The sequence below is a fragment of the Urocitellus parryii genome, chromosome 1 (genome assembly GCF_045843805.1).
Source record: "Urocitellus parryii isolate mUroPar1 chromosome 1, mUroPar1.hap1, whole genome shotgun sequence".
NCBI lineage: Eukaryota > Metazoa > Chordata > Mammalia > Rodentia > Sciuridae > Urocitellus > Urocitellus parryii.
In genome coordinates this window covers 63697226-63715509 of record NC_135531.1, presented here as the reverse complement: position 1 = coordinate 63715509, position 18284 = coordinate 63697226, and positions in this window count along the sequence as shown.

The following is an 18284-nucleotide window of genomic DNA, read 5'->3' as shown; positions in this document are numbered from 1 at the left end:
ATTCAAAAGCCTTGAAAAGTAGGGTAAATTTTTTTTAAGCTAAGTATTTTAAGTATCCTAGGAAAGGTGACTAGTTAAAGGAAGTCATTCATTTTCTTGTAAATGAATAATTTAAAAATGATCTTTACATATTCGCATATTTAGATTTGCCTATAGAAGTACATGTGTGATAATAATAAAATTTTATAAAAATGGCAGTAAGTTAACGTGACCCAGAGAGGTGGTGCCTCAAATGGAGAAGAGAGAATTGGTGTCAGGCCTTGTTTTATTCAACGTCCTGTGATCGCGGGGGAGAAGGAGTCAGTCAGTGGTTTGTTAATGAGATTTGCAGATGGCTTTAAGTTGAGAGGTATTGTAAACAGCAGGAATGACTGAGAAATGATACAAGAGGATCTGGAAAGGTTAGGAACATGGACAGGAAATCAAATGATTCATCCTAGAGTAATGCAAGCCAATCTGACATCTGGGGCCAAATAAGAAGAAATACAGATATGCCATGAAAGAGACAAACATGGGAAATAGTCATTTTGGAGGAGATTGGAAGCATACTAGAGGAAAATAAGAGAGAGGTAGGAAGCAGGAACTAATGACTGTTCAATGCCCACTATGTGCCCAATGCTTACCATGTTGTTTTCTTTTTGACCAAGTTGAAGCAATCTGGTGCTGTGCAACAAATATTTTTCTTGAGGATTAATTATGATAAGAGCTCAGTACTTAATGAAACAAAAGCTCAACCTCCCTGTAGTAGATCTTAATGTTTAGAGGCTTGTCAGTGTAGAGAGCAATGCAGAAGTGGCCCAGAATCTCCAGAAAAGCTCCAGGTGATTACTGGCCACATACCTGCCTGAGCATTTCTTCTACAGTGGTGTTTCCAAGAATGCTTGGAGTGGAGTCCACCAGGCTATCCTCGGTATCAGCAGCCTGGTGGGGCCCAGAAGTTAAGCTTAGGCAAAAAATACGCTGTGTCTAATGGTGACTGTCCCAGGAAGAGTTTTGCTTCTTCCATATGCGCCCATCTTCTCTCTACTCCCAGCCCTTTGCTCGGGTTTCCTATTGCCCCTCATCCTTCTCTCCTGCTATCCATAGTCTAGTGATCATTTGTGTTTCCTCTAGATATCAATGAACTGAATAGGACTTATTGGTCGTATTGGCTTAATTTGTGAACCTCCAATATTTTAAGAAATGGAGACACCACTTTTTTTCCCTGTTATCAGGGCTTGAGGAGTTGGGTTGCAATGAGGATGCCATGGGGATGAGGAGGAAGAGGACCAAATTGTTCTGGGAAGGACAAATCCTGAGAGGGCACCATTGACTGCAGCCAGTTCCCCTTTGAGCCAGAGCACTGATGTGAAGAGTATGTGGAAGGAATGAGCTGGAAACGAGACACCTCACTTGTAGTTCCAGTTCTAGTTTGTAGGATATGTTAATGGCTCAGGATAGAAGACTGGAGCTGAATGTATCACTTGTTCCCAATAATATTTACCTTAAAATACCTGTCCCCAATTTGCCTTGTTGAACATTTGTCTATTTAATATGCAAGCGGAGATGCTTAGTAAGCACTTGTGTATACCCAAGTCCCTTGTGGCTGAAGACTTAAAAAACTCATTCATTCAACAAATATTTACTGAGCACTTCCTTTGTTCTAGGCACTCTTCTTGGTGCTCAGGAGATATCAGTGAACATAACAAAGATCTCTCGTGATATTTAGATTCCAGCAGAGGGACACAATTAATAATGAACTAATAAATAAACATATCACATAATATAGTAGAAAGTGATAAATGCTATGGAAAAAGAAAAAGGTAAAGCAGGTTAAGAGGGCTGGGAGTGCTGGGTTTGGGGTACACAAGCTGTGGTATTAAATCTGACAGGGGGCTGGGGTTGTGGTTCAGGGTAGAGTGCCCGCCTAGCATGGGCGGGACCCGAGTTTGATCCTCAGCACCACATAAAAATAAAGGCATTGTGTTGTGCCCATCTACACCAAAAAATAAATATTAAGAAAAAATCTGACAGGATTGTCATCATCATGAAGATGGCATTTGGACAAAGACTTGAAGGAACTGTGGGCCCGGCCTTCCAGATATCTGACAAAGAACATTCTAGGCAGAGGGTACAAACAGCTTGTCTGAAAAACATTGAGGAGCAAAGGGAAGAGTGAAAGCAATTAGGCCAATGAGCCACAGGTGTGAGCAGACCAGGTGAGAGCTTGCAGGCATTTGTAATGCTTTGCTTTAACTCTGATCCATTGCAAAGTTTTGAGTAAATAAGTGATGCCATTGGTTACTTTTCAAAAGGTTTACTTAAGATGCTGAAGATAGAGCAGGAAGGCAAATGGAGTTCAGTAACTTAGAGCCCAAGATAAGATGGCTTAGATGGATCAGGATGGTAACTGAGGAAGTGGTAAGCAGAGTTTGGGTGATGGTTGTATTTTGCCAGTACTGTAAACAAGATTTCCTGGCCGACTGACCAGAGGTGCTCTACCACTGAGCTACATCCTTAGAATCTTGCTAAGTTCCATGGACTGGCCTCAAACTTGTGATTCTCCTGCCTCATACTCCCAAGTAGGTGGGATCACAGGCATGCACCACCACACAGGCAAGTAGAATGGCTTTTGTGGAGAGATTAGGAATCCCTTTTGACAGGTTGAGTTTGACACCTAAGTGCAATATAAGCCTGGCATCCAGGAGGTACAAACTGAAGAGTTGTCAAGATAAAGGTGTTATTTAATACCATAAGACTAGATGAAATTATCAAGTGTTGAAATTATGGAGAACAGAAGAAGGACCAAAGTAAGCTCTGGGGCATTTTGAACATCATGGAAAAAACCAGCAAGGGAGGTTGAGATCAAGGAGGAGGGAGGAAAATCAAAAGTGCATTGTCCTTGACACTAAATGAAGAATGTGTACTAAGAGAGGATGGTGGCTGCGCATTGAATTCAGTGGATGGAACAGTGTGATGAGGACTGAGATGTGACCATTGGATTTAGCAAAATGGCGGCCATCCAGGACCTTGGCATGCAGTTTTGATGTAGTGTTGGGGTGCAAACCTGATAAGAATAGGTTCAAGAGAGACTAGAAAGAGAGGAATTGGGAAAAGTGAGAAGAAACGAATGATGAATAGGATCATTATGAGCAGCGTAACAGGCCTGGGAAAGGTATCTAGAGGATAGGCTGCCTTCCCCTGGGTTCTCAAGTGCCTATCAAGGAAGCAGCCACCTGTTTGTTTATGTATGTCTATGTATAGCTGAGAAGCAAGTCAAGGTGCAAAGCACTGTTGCTAGGTCATTAGGAAATCTTCCCCATTATCAGACACCCAAATGGGTTTAATAAAGTTGGTAAGAGGATGTCTTAAACAGAAAAATTGCTATTTGAACCACAGCCTTTCCCTCATAATGATGAGCTACATTATTTTATTTTATAAACAAGGCCTAGCATATTAATATTTTTATAATGAGTGAAGCCAGATGATATAGAGATCAAGTCAGTCACTGGTATATTTTCTACTTTGTGAAGAATTTCAGCTTCTGTAATTTAGGTAATAGAATTTCTTTCCTCTACCTAGGCCTGGGGCTCAGAGAACTGAGCCTACATGAAGTAAATCTGCATCTTTATTCTCCCTTTGAGCTACTTAATGACTGTGTGCATTCATCAGGAGACAGAATGAGAACATATTTGAAAATTAAAGGGTTATCACTCTAGAAAGTGTTGAAGGTACTGTGTGAAGTATAAGGGTGTGTTAGGAAAACATGTAATGTTTTAAAGGGAAAGAACAGTCAGAAAACAAGCCAGAAGCCTTGGTGATATCCTTTCTCTAGCTAGTCAGTCCCATCGCCCATCCATTCTTCTCCGGGGTCACTGCTCCAGTTGGGATGGTTGCCCCCCACCCCCCACCCCAGCCCAGCTTTGCCTCCTGGGTCACTGCAGTAGATGTACAGCTGGTCTCCCAGCTTCCAGGTTTTCTCCTTTCCAACCCAGTCTCCACATCATTCAATAGCAATCTTTCCAAAGTACAAAATGATCACACTTCCCCCTTGCTTGGTACCCTTTAACAGTGCCTTCTTGTTATCAAGTCCAAGCACCTCATCCTACAGTGTAAGATATTACATTCTCTGGTTCTCGTCTAAGTGTGCCTCATCTTCTGTCCTCTGAGCCCAAGATAAGATGGTGGATGGATCAGGATGGTAACTGAGGAAGTGATAAGCAGAGTTTGGGTGATGGTTGTATTTTGCCAGTACTATAAACAAGATTTCCTGGCCGACTGACCATCAAACAAACCTCACTACCAAACATCCACCTTGATCTCCAAATATTCTAGACTTCTACCTTTAGACTTCTTTTTCAATCTTCAGATGAAGAAACTCTAAGGAGTAATAGGAGAAGCTTACAAATTCAATAAGATGAGACTAAACAGGGGATTTCGTTTTTAAGTCCCATTAAAATAGAAATGGAAGGGACATTCTTTGCTTCAGTATTCCATACGTCCACATTCTGCCACGTTTCTCTTCCCCCTTGTCTAATGTGTATGTATAAACAGCTCTGCACATGAGCTAGTTGTTGGCATCTCCCCTTGGCTTTGAGATCACTCATGGTCAGTCCTTGGCCCTGTTTTGACACCTTACTCACTTTGCAAACTTTCCCTTGCCTGTCTTTTCCATTTCCTGGGCTTTAAATACTGCCTATATTTTGAAGTCTCAGAGATTGACACCTCCGCTCAGGCATCTCTTCTGAGATCAGACCCCTGTCCAAGAAGCCGTGTCCCAAAGGTCTGCAGCCCTACCAGACTTAACTCTGATCTTTACTTCATCCAAATCCTTTTTTAAAAATTTACTCTCTCAATAAATGTCACCCTTGTCATTCCATTGCTCAAGCCAGAGACCTGGAAAGTTGCCTCTCCAATTCAATTTGTAAGGAAAACTTCATGTATATAATATCTGAAATATTTTATGAAGGGTTATGGAAAATAATATTCCTACTGGATAGCTTCCCAAGAAAAATGGAGGGACAATATGGAAGGAGGAAAATTAGCCAAACTTTAACAATGGACCCTGAGGGAAAAAGCAAATTTTCATTCCTTCCCAGGTTCATTCTCATCATCTTCACCAAAAGCAAACACTTACACCTTCCCAACCACAATGGGTCCTAAAGGAAAGAGGCAAATACTGAAATGCTGGGCCCTGGACTTTTACCCTTTCCCATTGCAGATGACTCTTGGAAGGAGAAAAGCAAATAGTGAAGCTCTAGGTAATAGACATAGCAGTGAACATCCAGTTGTGAGCTTTTCCCTGTGACAACAAGCATAAAACTTTTTATAACTGCCTTCCTGAGTTAAAAATTCTAACCTGCACAACTAGGTTAAACCTGACTGTCCAAACCTCCTATCTGCAGTAGCCAATGATTAATTCACCTTCATTGTAAACTATAAAGCCCAGATTCCTTCTGTAACCTCCTTCCCATACCCAGAAAATGAGCCCTCCCATGCCTGATGGGTTGACTTCTCTGCAGAATAAAGGAAAGCTTGCTGATCCGGGGTTTGCTTGCCATCTCCTGCCTCTGTCATTGGTTGCCATGTGCTGACATTTTATATTTAGTAACTTTAGATATAGTAGTCTTTGAGGTAGGCTACTGTTATTATCACCTTCTTTGTAGAAGTGGAAACCAAGGCACAATAATGTTAAATAATCTGTCCAAGGTCACACTGGGTTTAAACTCAGATAATTTCCACCTTCAAAGTTGACATGCTTAACCTGTTATGCTTGGCGCCTCCCTCTGATTCACCCCTACATACATCAGAGGTGCAGTTAGTTCCATTTCTGAATCAATATCCTGAAGCCTTCTACCTCTTTCCATCAGTTGCCACCACCCTAGCCTTTAGCTGAGTCTCTCATCATGATCCATAGAGTCCCCAGTTCTACTCTGTCCTCCCACGTCCCTCTGACTCTTTACTCCCATTCTTCCCAGAGAATCTAGGTCTTTGCTTAGTTGTATTCTGCTTTCCAGGAAGCGTTCCTTGACTCCTAGAACCTTCTCCCCACCCCCAGTATTCTTTCCCATTGCACTATTCTTTTCTTCCATATTAAATTTTATAATTGAAAACGATCTATTTGTTTTTGTTTTTTAAAGTAAGCACCAGGACACCAGGGGTTTTGATTTATTTTCTACTATCTAACGCAAAGCTATGCACATAGTAGATACTTAATAATATTTGTGAATGGAAGGGTGGATGGATGGGTGACTAATACTGACTAGGAAGTGACGTATAATTTTTATTTTATGTGTTAAAAGGAAAGTACAGTTCTACCTCTTCATGTTGGGCTAATTGGAAGAGGCTGGGTGAAGTCGTGACAAATGTGCAATGCATGTCTTAAAAAATAAAATGTAGTTTTATTGTTTCGATAAAGAACATTGTGTAATTCTAATAAGCATGCCACCCCTTGCTTCCACACCCCACCCTCCCAACTCCTTTCTAAGAAATTCCATCCCTACTCTTACACTCTGGTCAGTTCACTGCACAAGGGATGGGTGCTAACTCCAGTGGGGCAAATTAGATTCTCCCTGAGCATAACTTAGTATCAGGAAATTGAGAAACAGGTTTTAAAGGTAACTGCATTCATCCATTCTTGGAATAATTTTTGAGCATCTAGAAGGAACTGATCCTTGGGGACATATATATGAACTAGACAGCTCTCCTGGAAGGCATTTACCGTTCACTGGAGAAAACTGATAAGTGGAGCTGCTATTGCAATTCAGTGTGTTGAGTGCCACCATGGGGAAGTGCCACCACAGGGAAGTGCCAAGTGCTATAGGAGAATATAGGAGAGGTCCTTTATGCTGCCCGTGGAAGGCAGAAAAAGCTTCGGGGGGAGGTGATCTGCACTTTCTTCCTAGCTGGAAGAAAGCTTAATAGATCCAGGAGGGAGCAAAGGAGAGGGAAAGGCTATTCTAGGCAGAGGAAGCAGAAAATATAAGCAGTGCATTCAGTCTGGTGTGTAAATATTGGGAAGATTAAGCTGAGGGAGGAATGTGGTCTCCATCATGAAGACCCCTGTTGGCCTCTACCCAACATTTGGACTTTCTCTTAAGGACAGAACTCTGAACAAGATTTTCACCAAGAGAATGACAGGTTCTAGAAAGATCCCTGGGTTCAGCGAGGGAAGCATATTAGAAGAGATGTACCAGTTAAGAGATTGCAATGGAAATCTGAATGAGCAATGATGATGGCAGAAGTAACTTGGTGACCGAGTTCAAGTAAAATTTAAAACAGAGATAGAGAGAGAGAGAAGCATTAAGGAGATGTCAAGACTTAAGGCTTAGACCAGAAATAGAATGGGATCACCCAGGGAGATGGGATGGACATGAGGAAGCTCAGGGAGAATGTTGGGCTGGAGGAGGGATGTGTGCATTCTCAGCAGAGAATTAATTCAAGTCGTTGGGGTTGATAGTGTGCCTGTGGACAGTGAGACAAGAAGAGATGCTCAGATGGGATCCTGAGTAACCTCACTGGGTAAGGAAGAAGAGCTTGCTGAGAAGGGGTACCCAGAGAGCAGTTGGAAACCGGAGGAAGAGTGATGGATGACACCCTCTCCAAAAAGGTCTGATAAGTGTCAATGCTCCAACAAAAAGACGAAAACAAGAACCACTGCAAACATAACTAATTGCTTGTGGATATCTAAGAGACATGAAGATTTGTCTTAATTAAGTCAACACTAATTAATCTTATTTACAGCATTTCATTTGTTTGTCTCAAGAATGCTAAGGTAAGCTTAGCCTGACACTTATGGGTTCTTTAAAAATAAAGTGGGTTCTTGAGGGTTTTCTGCATTTGGTTTTCAAGTGCTATTACATGTTGGTTGGTGAAGTGCACTTGAATGTCAGAGTTGAGAATGTGGAAAAAAGTAGACATAAGGAAAATTTATTTTAAAAAGTGTTTTCTTCAACTTTAAGGAAACATCTAACAACCCACTAAGTTTAGCATTTCATGTGTGTTTATGACCTGTCAAAAACTGCCAGAAATTTACTTGTGAGCAAGAAGAAAATGATGTTGCCTGTTTGTCATCTCTTAGTGCATCCAACTTCTTAAGGCCACTTTGCAACCAAAAAAGAACTTTCCTTCATCAGTGGACGTATGTTGAAGAGGAGAAGCATTAGTAATAGGATCCAGGCTGTGGAATGTTCGTTAAACAATTAGATGCTGATGCCAGTGGGTAATCATTTTTTTCCATTTTATTTTCAACCATTTGAGTGTTCCTGAGAGGCTTGCGTGGAATTGGATCTGGTACTTTAATCAGAATTTTAGTGTATTTTCGGTATTGGTAACATCTCTCCTCCCTCCTACTTATTCTGTGCAACAGACTCTCCTGGGTCTGATTTGTGTTCCTTCTTCTGAACATTTAGTCAATTTAATATCCACAGTGGACATATTCTGGAAAAAATGCAAGGCTTCTCTGCAGAGTCATTTTAAAGATTAGGTGTTGTTTAAAAACAAAGCCATACCATTCATCACAATTACAAGGCAGGAACTACAATGGTCTACCATGTTTAATTAGCGCTTTTCTTGACAACTTGTTTTCTCAGCTTCACAAGCCTCATAAACTTTTCTGAAGATGATTTTGTGGCTTCCTTCAGAAGTTTAGGCTCTGGAAAAACCGACGGATGTTCATTCAGTGCTTTCTTTTTAAAACTGTTTGGTTGAATGATTATGGAAACGAAAAGAAAGCACAATGTGAAGGCATTCGTGATCTGGACCACTTCTTCTTGGTCCAATTCCAGTCAAACGCCAAGGCCAGAGCATGCCCTTTTTCCTGCTTACGGGGTTAAGCCACAGGGTTCGGGGGCAGGTGACCAAGGCCATGAATCCCGGCCCACAAACAGAAGGTTTAAGAATCACTTTCTTTGTTTTCTATAACAACTTAATTTCTGATGCCAAGCTCTTATTTCTTCTGGCTGGTAGAAAAAAATAAAAGGAAATGAAAAATGCATAACCTCAGTCTTCCCTGGGGTCCCCTCCCTGTGGTTACTGATGCCAGTAATTCTGCAGCTCACATAGTGCCAAGGCCTCTGGGGTGGGGCCCACCTTGCCCTCCGCGTCTACACCATCTATCTCTCAGACAGCTTTTCCCTCCCTGCCTGGCCTCCCTCTAAGGTCCAGTCACTGCCCCCACCCCCAAGTATCCCTGCCAAGGCCACCTATGTGTCATGCCGATGTCATTCTCCCAGGAAGTGGGGCTCGGCTCCCTGCTCCTGAAGCTCACAAATCCATCTCTATATTTAGGGGAAATTTCTTCTTCCCTGTTTCTTCAGGGCACTTTTTTTTTTTTTTAATTGAATCCTCTCTGTTAATGGCGTAGGATTTGGGTTCCAAAGGTGGGAAGGCAAGTCTTTGCTTTGTGCCCTGCTACAATCCTCCTGGGAGGCCAGAACACAGAATCTGCAATGATCTTAAATGGGGAGTGGGGTAAAAAGAAGAAAAACAGGGATAAAATAGATAAAATGGCCATGGGTAGCTAGCTCAAAATATTATCCAGCCAGCACATCACTCCCCACACCTCTCCTGGCTTCCCCCTGAGATTTGGAAACCCAGTGTCTGTTAGGAAATTCTACTTCAACCCCTCTAGCCACATTGCCTGATTTCTGTGGGCCCAGAAGCCTGTGGGTTCCCATACAAAGACATCGAATTACAGGGAAGGGCTGTAACCCTGGGAGACAAATATCCCCTTAACCAAGAAAAGAGCCCTGGACAAGTCAACTTAGCCACAGGACCAAAACCAGAGCCATGTGTCGGAGTGTAGCAGGCCACCATGTGAGTCATTTGGGCCCAGTCCCACCTGTGGTTACCTGTGCTGAGTGGGGAGAATGGCATGAACTGTAACCCCAGAGGGGACCCAGGTGAAGCACGACTGTTCTGCATCTCCTACGCACCCACCCCTGCCAAACCCAGGCCAAAGGAAACACAAAAGAACAGGGCAGAGTTCTTTCCCCTCCAGCCAGAGACTTGTGGTGATCAGGGACATCAAGAGCCTTTAAGCATCTGGAGAAGGAAGAGAGATGGCCCAAGGTCTAGTAGAGGTCACAAGTAGCTTAATGCCACACAGAAGCTTCTGCAGGTCTGTGGAAGCTACGGTCACATCACATGGCTGCTCAAGGACAGCAGAGAGGGATGGGAAAAGTGCAAGCAGTCACGTGAGTTATATGGGCAGCCACTTTCTGCTACCGACACCCCCATGGATGTTTATAGAGGTACAGAAGAAAGGCAGGTACAAATCTCCATGTCACATTTGTTTCTTTGCCTCAGTGTTTTAGTCCGTGCATCGTTGTGGAATAAGATGAGCCTTTTGCCCAGGCGGACCTGGGTTTATATTCTAGACCTATTACTTCCCATGAATTACATGATCTTACAAAGCCTCTTTTCTCTCACCTGTAAAGGAGCATAATAGTTTTTTAAAGTATCTAGTACACCATAAACTCCCAAACTGGCTGTTGTTATTAGCATCTGACTCTTTGATTTCACCAGTGAGAGATCAGAGCAGGAACCTAGGGCTAAAAGCCTGTTTGGGAACTTCCTCATTCAGAGTCTCCTTTATGCCAGATGAGAAGAGAGAGGACAACCAAATGTCCATTGGGTGACTTCTGTGAGACCTTGGGCAAGTGGTCACTCTGTTCACTTATCAAAGTCACACACATGGGGTTGCCATAATTTCCCTGGGCAATGGGGACTGAGTCTGCAGAAATGATGGCATTTGTTGAACTTCAGCGGCGAACAGCTGTGCTGGGCTAGAAATAACTTTTCAAACACTGAAATCCTCTGCCAAGTCAAAGGCGCAGCTCACAGTGGGCTTGGAACCGCAGAAACATCTAATAGAGAGATCTCCTTTTCAGGGTGACACCCAGCCATCTTTCACCTTCAAAACAGGGAGATGGCCAATTTCTAGAGCATATTCTTTGTACTGTTTTGGAACAAAGGCACCAGGAAAGGTTCAGAGGAAAGAGAAGCCTCAGTAATTTATTAAGGTGAGACAGGTCCATCGAGTCAAAATCCTGGTGGGAACGGTAAATTATGAAACTTTCAAGCTTCTGGCTCCTACCTCCCCCATTGCCTGTTGTCAAGAGCATTTGTGGACGGACGTAGCCAAATCTGTGTCCCCTTCACCTCAAGCCAACTAAAGAAAGCAATGCATTCGGTAGGAAAAGTCATAAAAATAAAGATGTCCTAGTAAAGTAGTTGGACTCTTCTTACTGCATTCTGACCAGAAAAAAAGAGAGCTATGGAAAGATCTTGTCACCATCCAAGACCTACTCATCATAAAATCCTGACTCACAGAATGCTGGCTGTGGAAGGAACTCACAAGTGTAGCACATCACCTCCCACTGGTCAAAGACTCAAAGCTACACACAACAGACTCACCACTAGAACCCAGGGCTCCAACTCCTGGCTGAACCCTTTCCACCATCCAGGGAGAGGTCCCTGTGCAAGAGCACACATTTTCAGAAAGTGCTCTAAGTCCATCAGTGAAAAGATGCCTTTTAATCACTGGTCAATATTTGCATCTGGTATTAGCAATGATGATGGCCCTGAAGGTTGACCCTAAAGAGACCAGGAGTATGGGCAGCCTTCACATATGATCAGATTGTGCTTCAGAATTCATTTCCAAGTCATCTGTTTGGATATTCCATTATACTTCAGAGAGAAACAATGATATAAGTGGTGATTAAATTCCCAGGTCAGTTTAGAGAAGTTTAACATACAACATTGCCTGACTATTGACCGTTCCAACTGTAACATGCCACCATTTTGAACTATTTTATTCAAGAAAAGCAAATTCCAAGTTCCATCTCATATAGCAGCTGCATAGCTTCCTCTTGTTTGAATAACAGTAGTTTCTCTTGCGGTTTCCTGGACGCTTGGGTCTTGAGATCTGGGGAACAAGCAGGAGCTCTCCCCCAGGGTCAGAGAATTTGCTAACAGTGTTCTCTGGGGACTGTCACACTCTGTCCTTGGCTGTGCTGGTCACTGGCAGGGGTCTCACTGGTTTAAAGTGAAGTAGATCATTTAATTCTAGTGCAGAAAATTTTACACAAAGCAAAATGTATGTGATTTAAAGAATCACCCTTTACTCTGGAGATGACTTTCTTGCTTTTTGCTGCTGAACAAAGGAAAGTCATATCAGATTCATTCTACTGTCTTTCCTATTCCCATCCCCTCTCCATTCCCTTCATTTCCCTTTGTCCAATCCAGTAAACTTCTATCCCCCACCCCCTATTGTGTGTTAGTACCCACATGTCAGAGAGAACATTCAGCATTTGGGTTTTCGGGACTGGATTATTTCACTTAGCATGACAGTCTCTATTTCCATTCATTTACCAGCAAATGCCATAATTTCATTCTTCTTTATGACTGAGTAATATTCCATTGTGTATGTATACCATATTTTCTTTATCCATTCATCTGTTGAAGGGCACCTATGTTGGTTCCATAGTTTAGCTATTGTGAATTGAGCTTCTATAGACATTGATATAGCTGGTGGGACTGCAAATTGGTGAAACCACTCTGGAGAGCAGTATGGAGATTCCTCAGAAAACTTGGAATGGAACCACCATTTGATCCAGTTATCCCACTCCTTGTTTCACCAATTTGCAGTCCCACCAGCAATGTATGAATGTACATTTTCCCCCACATCCTTGCTAACATTTATTGTTACTTATATTTATTGTATTCTTGATAATTTCCATTCTGACTGGAGAGAGATGAAATCTCAGTGTAGTCTTAATTTGCATTTCTCTAATTGCTAGAGATGTTGAACATTTTTTTCATATATTTGTTGGCCAATTGTATTTCTTCTTCTGTGAAGTGTCTGTTCTGTTGCTTTGTGGCGATCCCTTTTACAAGGGCACTAATCCTGTGCATGAGGGCTCCACCCTCATGACCTTATTACCACCTGGTATAGTTTGGATCTGGAATCCCCCCAGAGACTCATGTGTTAAAGTCTTGGTCCCTAGGCCCCGGCACTATTGGGAGGAGGTGGGTCCTTTAAGAGGTGGAGTCTAGTAGGAAGAAATTAGGTATTGGGTGTGTGTGTCCTTGAAGGAGTTATAGGGACCCAGCTCCTCCTCTTCCTCTCACTTTCATTCCTGACAATGAGGTGAATGGGCTCCCTCTACCCTGTGTTCCTCCCGTTATGTACTTTCTTGACACAGGACCCAAAGCAACAGAATCAACTAACCATGGACCAAAACTCCCAAACTGTGAGCCAAAAGAAACCATTTCTCTGTTTAAACTGATTGTCTCAAGTATTTTATGACTGTAACAGAAAGCGAACTCACATATCTTCCAAAGGCCTCACCTCCCAATACCATCACATTGGGTTTTCAACATAAGGATTTTTCTGGTGGAGCACAAACATTTGGTCTAGAATAGTAGTCTTTGACCATGTTGCATTAAAGCACACGGCTCACTGACTGATGATTTAAATGTCTCAAAGGAGGGGCTGATATGGATTGTTATTTTTTTCTATGGCTTAAGAGACAGTGGGTGACCCCAGGGTACCTTTTATGAACTTTATTAATTGGGGTTAATTAGAAATGTATTATATTTCAGATAGAGACTAATAATTCAGTCAGGATGGGGATGTGTACTGTGGGGGGAGGGGTGACTAAGCAAATCAAAACTCACACAAATTTATAGGGAAATCCTTAATCTACCTGGCAATGTGATTTTAAAAATAATATCTAAATGTTAATTTGCATTAAAAATGCAAATGTTTTTGAGACAGATTGGGGAGGGCTTGTTTGGTACTCTTTGTGTTATTCTGTTCTTGAAAGTGAAAAATTAAAAAAAAAATACAAACTCCTCCTCCCTTGCTGTTGGTTGCCACCTGCTCTCTGCTCTGGAATTCTCAACCTGCCTTCGGTCCCTCTTGTCTCAAGCTTGCTGCCTTAGTTCAGGCCCTCATTACCTCCTGCCCAATGTGTAACTGTCAGACTTCTTGTTAAAGAATACTCAGCAATAAAAGAGAATAAAACCATGGCATTTGCAGGTAAATGGATGGCATTGGAGAAGATAATGCTAAGTGAAGTTAGCCAATCTCAAAAAAACAAATGCCGAATGTGTTCTCTGATACAAGGAGGCTGATTCATAGTGGGGTAGGGAGGGGGAGCATGGGAGGAACACAGGAACTCTAGATAGGGCAGAGGGGTTGAGGGGCATGAGGTTAGCAAGGATGGTGGAATGTGATGGACATCATTATCCAAAGTACATGTATGAAGACATGAATCGGTGTCAACATACATTATATACAACCAGAGATATGAAAAAGTATGCTGTATACGTGTAATAAGAATTGTAATGCCGCTGTCATTTTTTTTTAAACAAATAATTAATTAATTAATTTTTTAAAAAAGAATATTTCCTTTGAACAAAATCTAAATGAAAGTCCAGTTTGTAAATAAGGGAGGATCGATTTTGTTGGAGCAGGGTGAGGGCCCAATCCTTGCTGGCTCACCCCTGCTATCTTCATTCATTCATTCAATAAATATTCATTGAAAACCACTGGCCTAATCTGTCAACTTCATTTCCCACTTGGGCCCCTGGGTTCTAGTCACATGTCTTTACAATCTCCTATCCATCATGATGGCAGAATCAATTTTCTGAAACTGAGATCCAATCCAATCACTATCCTTTTCAGAAACTTTCAGTTGTCTCCTCCTTGACTTCTGATTAACATTCCATCTCTTAAGCCTTTCAAATCTGGCTCCAGCCTGCCTTTCTCAACTTCCCTTGGGGTGCTTCAGCCTTTCCCCATGAAACCCTCTCCCAACACTCCATGGATACTCATGTTCCCTTGCCTTTGATTACGTTGCTGTCTGCCTGGACCACCTAACTTCTTCCTTCCCACTGTGATATTTTCCTATTTTTTAATGCAAATATCACTTCCTTGGTGACATTTCTCCTGAACACCATGGCCCTCCTCCCTCAAACTCTGTGTGGACAGTTAGGCGCCATGTGTGGCTATTCAGCTGATGCTCAAAGACAGGCACCTTATCTGTAATCATCTTGAGAGCTCTAGGATCTAATATGATCGATGTGCCATTGATCAGGAGTAGCAAATTGGGTTTTATTTCACAGGCCAGTTTCTATTGATTGGTAGTTGTTGCCTGAAACAGTGTTTTGAGAAAGATACCAGATAAGAATCTGATGGACTAGTTATGTCTGCCATGTCTTCTCATGGGAAGTGAGAGCATGATCATTATGTTTCTGTTTTCCTGGAAGGGTAAATACTCAATAAATATTTGTTGGTGAATAAATGAGGAAACATATTTCTTTACAATTGTGAAATTTAGGCATCTTAGTATTTCAGACCACCTTTCCCTAGAGTCCAGTGAGCTTTTGCTATTTTGATTTTCTTCCATGGTGTGGGTATTTAATCTTGGGATCAAATTGATGTTCCAGCACATTTGGGAATGCCTCCTGAGCTGGTGGCAGCCCTGGTGGCATCACCTTTTATGAGGTAGTTTGCAGGAGAACTTCTGACATGGCCCCTGAGTAGGTTCAAGAACAGATGGGAGATGAGGGAGAAAGAGTGCAGACGGCCATGTGATGTCTTAACCCCATGGTATCAGCAGCCGTATCTTACAGAGAAAAAGGCTGTAGACAGAAGCTGAGTTGTTTCATGAAAGGCTCAGTGAGACCTGGGGTGTAAGTGGTGCCACCTTAGTACAAACAGCAAAGTGAGACAGAGAGTCAGGAGCATACTAGGAAGGATGCAGGCTGGACATGTAAGGGTGTGCATCCCCCACTCTGTCAACAGGGGACCACTGATGCCCGATGGTCTAGTGGACCACTCTATCCCTTGGCGAGTAGACCACTGGTGGGTGTGGGGGCCATTGCTGCCCAGTGTGGGATGCAGGGTTCCTGGTAGACATGGAGTCATGTGAGTAGTGAGAAAGGAGTTGTTCAGGCATGACTAGCCGCCTCTAGGGAATGCCAGTGCTGGTTTCAGGTTGCCCAATTGTCAACCTGTCAAGAGTGGATAAGGGCCTGTGTGAGCCAAGTTAGTACTAGCACCTTGACCCCCTTTATTCTGGTGTTCTGATGAGAGCTGAGGTGCAACTTGGATCACATCACCTTGAAAAAAAATAAATAAATAAACCAGTTTCTAAGGAAGACATTTGTTGAGTGATCACTGACAGAGCTAGAGTTCTCCCCCGATCACCTTTCTCAGGGAATTTAATTGGTGTCTTATTGAAAATGTATATGGGGGGCATTTTGACCTCAGTGACTAATTAAAGAATCCGAAGAGAAAAGAAGCACTAGGCCAGCTTCTGCTGCAGTGTTCGCAGATGGATGTTTTCTAGCAGTTTGCTCTCTTGCAGAAGGGGATGGGGGACTATCCCACAGTGGTGACTTCTGGACTATGTATGATTATATTCCTTGGGTGAAGGAGAGTGGCCTGTGTTCAAACCTTAGATGTCTAAGTCTGATGTGACCAAGGCAACCTACCATGTCATCCAGCTAAGAGCTGTTTGACCTTACAAATCATTGTGGACAGCTTAGAGCAAGATTAATACTGTCTTAACTGGTGAAATATTCCTGTGTGCTAGAGCCCTGGTGCTCGGGGTCCTTCCTGACTTTAGCACCAATGTAGTCAGGACTCTTCCACAGCCTCTATTAGTTTGTGGCAGGTAGCAATTTAGCTCCTCTCAGGTTGTTAAACCCAGATCCTGAACCATCTGTTCCTAGAGTTTTCCCAGGTTGCAAACTTAACCCCAGGAAGATGGATTGTTTTGCAAACTCTGCAGCTATTAGTTTCCCCACTGATCACCCTTCGGGGCAGTGGAATGTTCTTCTCATGGTAAACTCTCCTGAAGTCAGACTCATTTAAAATGTATGATATCAGCAGTGTTCAGAGGAAACGTATTACAGCTGACCAAGCAGAAAGAAACCTTCACATCTGCTCTCTTATCACATTGTCCCATTCCCCTCTCACAAAGACAGAATTTAACCTTCAAGAAAAATGGTCTGGAAATTTTCTCTGACCCTTATCAATGGCTTCACCAGCTGCTGTTGTCTCCTTCACTTACTTCATGGCAAGAGAAGCATTTTTCACAGGCGTCTGAGGGTACTCGGGAGGTTTCTGGATATTTGCAGTGTAAATAAGAACAGAGAGGGCCTACCTCCTTCATTAAGGGGAGAAATCAGCTTCAAGGTGCTGTAACCACTGGTTTTATGTACAGTGTGTATTTATTGGCCATTTGGACAATGCCTTCTGTATATTGTTTCTTCGGATATTGCCTATTTTTCTGTTGGTTTGTGTTTCAGATAGTCCATCTAGAATAAGGGTTAGAAAACTATGGCCTGCCAGCCTGCTGCCTCCCTTCATAAATCACATTTTATTGGAACACGACCATTAGCTTATGCATGGGTGTTGGCTGCTTTCTCTGGTACCCAGATAGGGTCAAGTATAAGCTATATGCCTTAAATATTTACTATTTGATCCCTGAAAGCAAACATCTGTCACCCTCCTACCTCAATGGCTTGATCCTTTCTAGAAAAAAAAATGCATAATCACAAAGAGACACCATTGCACATTCCCATCCGATGGATACAGAGCAGAAAGTTTGGGAAGAGCAAAAAACACATGGATTAACAAAGACATGGACAAGAATATTCACTGCAGTATTGTTTATCAGAATTTAAAGTGTGAGTAATTCTCACTAGGGAAAAAAGACATTTTTTCTATATATCGACACTATATATTACATTATTTGAGATTTCAAATGGTTATAAACTTTCAAAACATAAAGAGCAAAAATTTTTTAAAAAAGAAAGTTGCCAAATGGTACAGACAGTAATAGAACATTATTTACATAAAAATTGAGAAATGCAAACTCACTGTGCTGTGTTGTGGAGTATGGAGACACCATGAACCAGACCCCACTATAGAGACTGGTGGATGGAGAGAGCACAGCGATGACTCCCATGTTGGTGTACCTCCAAAGCTGCGTGGAAGTGAGGAATGAGCCTTTTCCCCAGGACACTGCTCCTCAAGAACACATGCCCAAAGCTCTGTGGTCTCAACAGCCCTCAGAGTAAACCAACCATGGGCAACAGGGCCCCTTAACCATGGGCCCACTCTCTTAACACCATTTTAGGCTGGAGGCCAATGTGCTGCCTGCCGTGCAGGAATTTCCAGCCACACCACAGTTATAAATGCCTACATGTTATTTATTTGCTGAGGCATCAGGCTTCTTCAAGGTGTCAGTTCAGCGGGCTGAGCCGTGTCTAGAATAATTGCA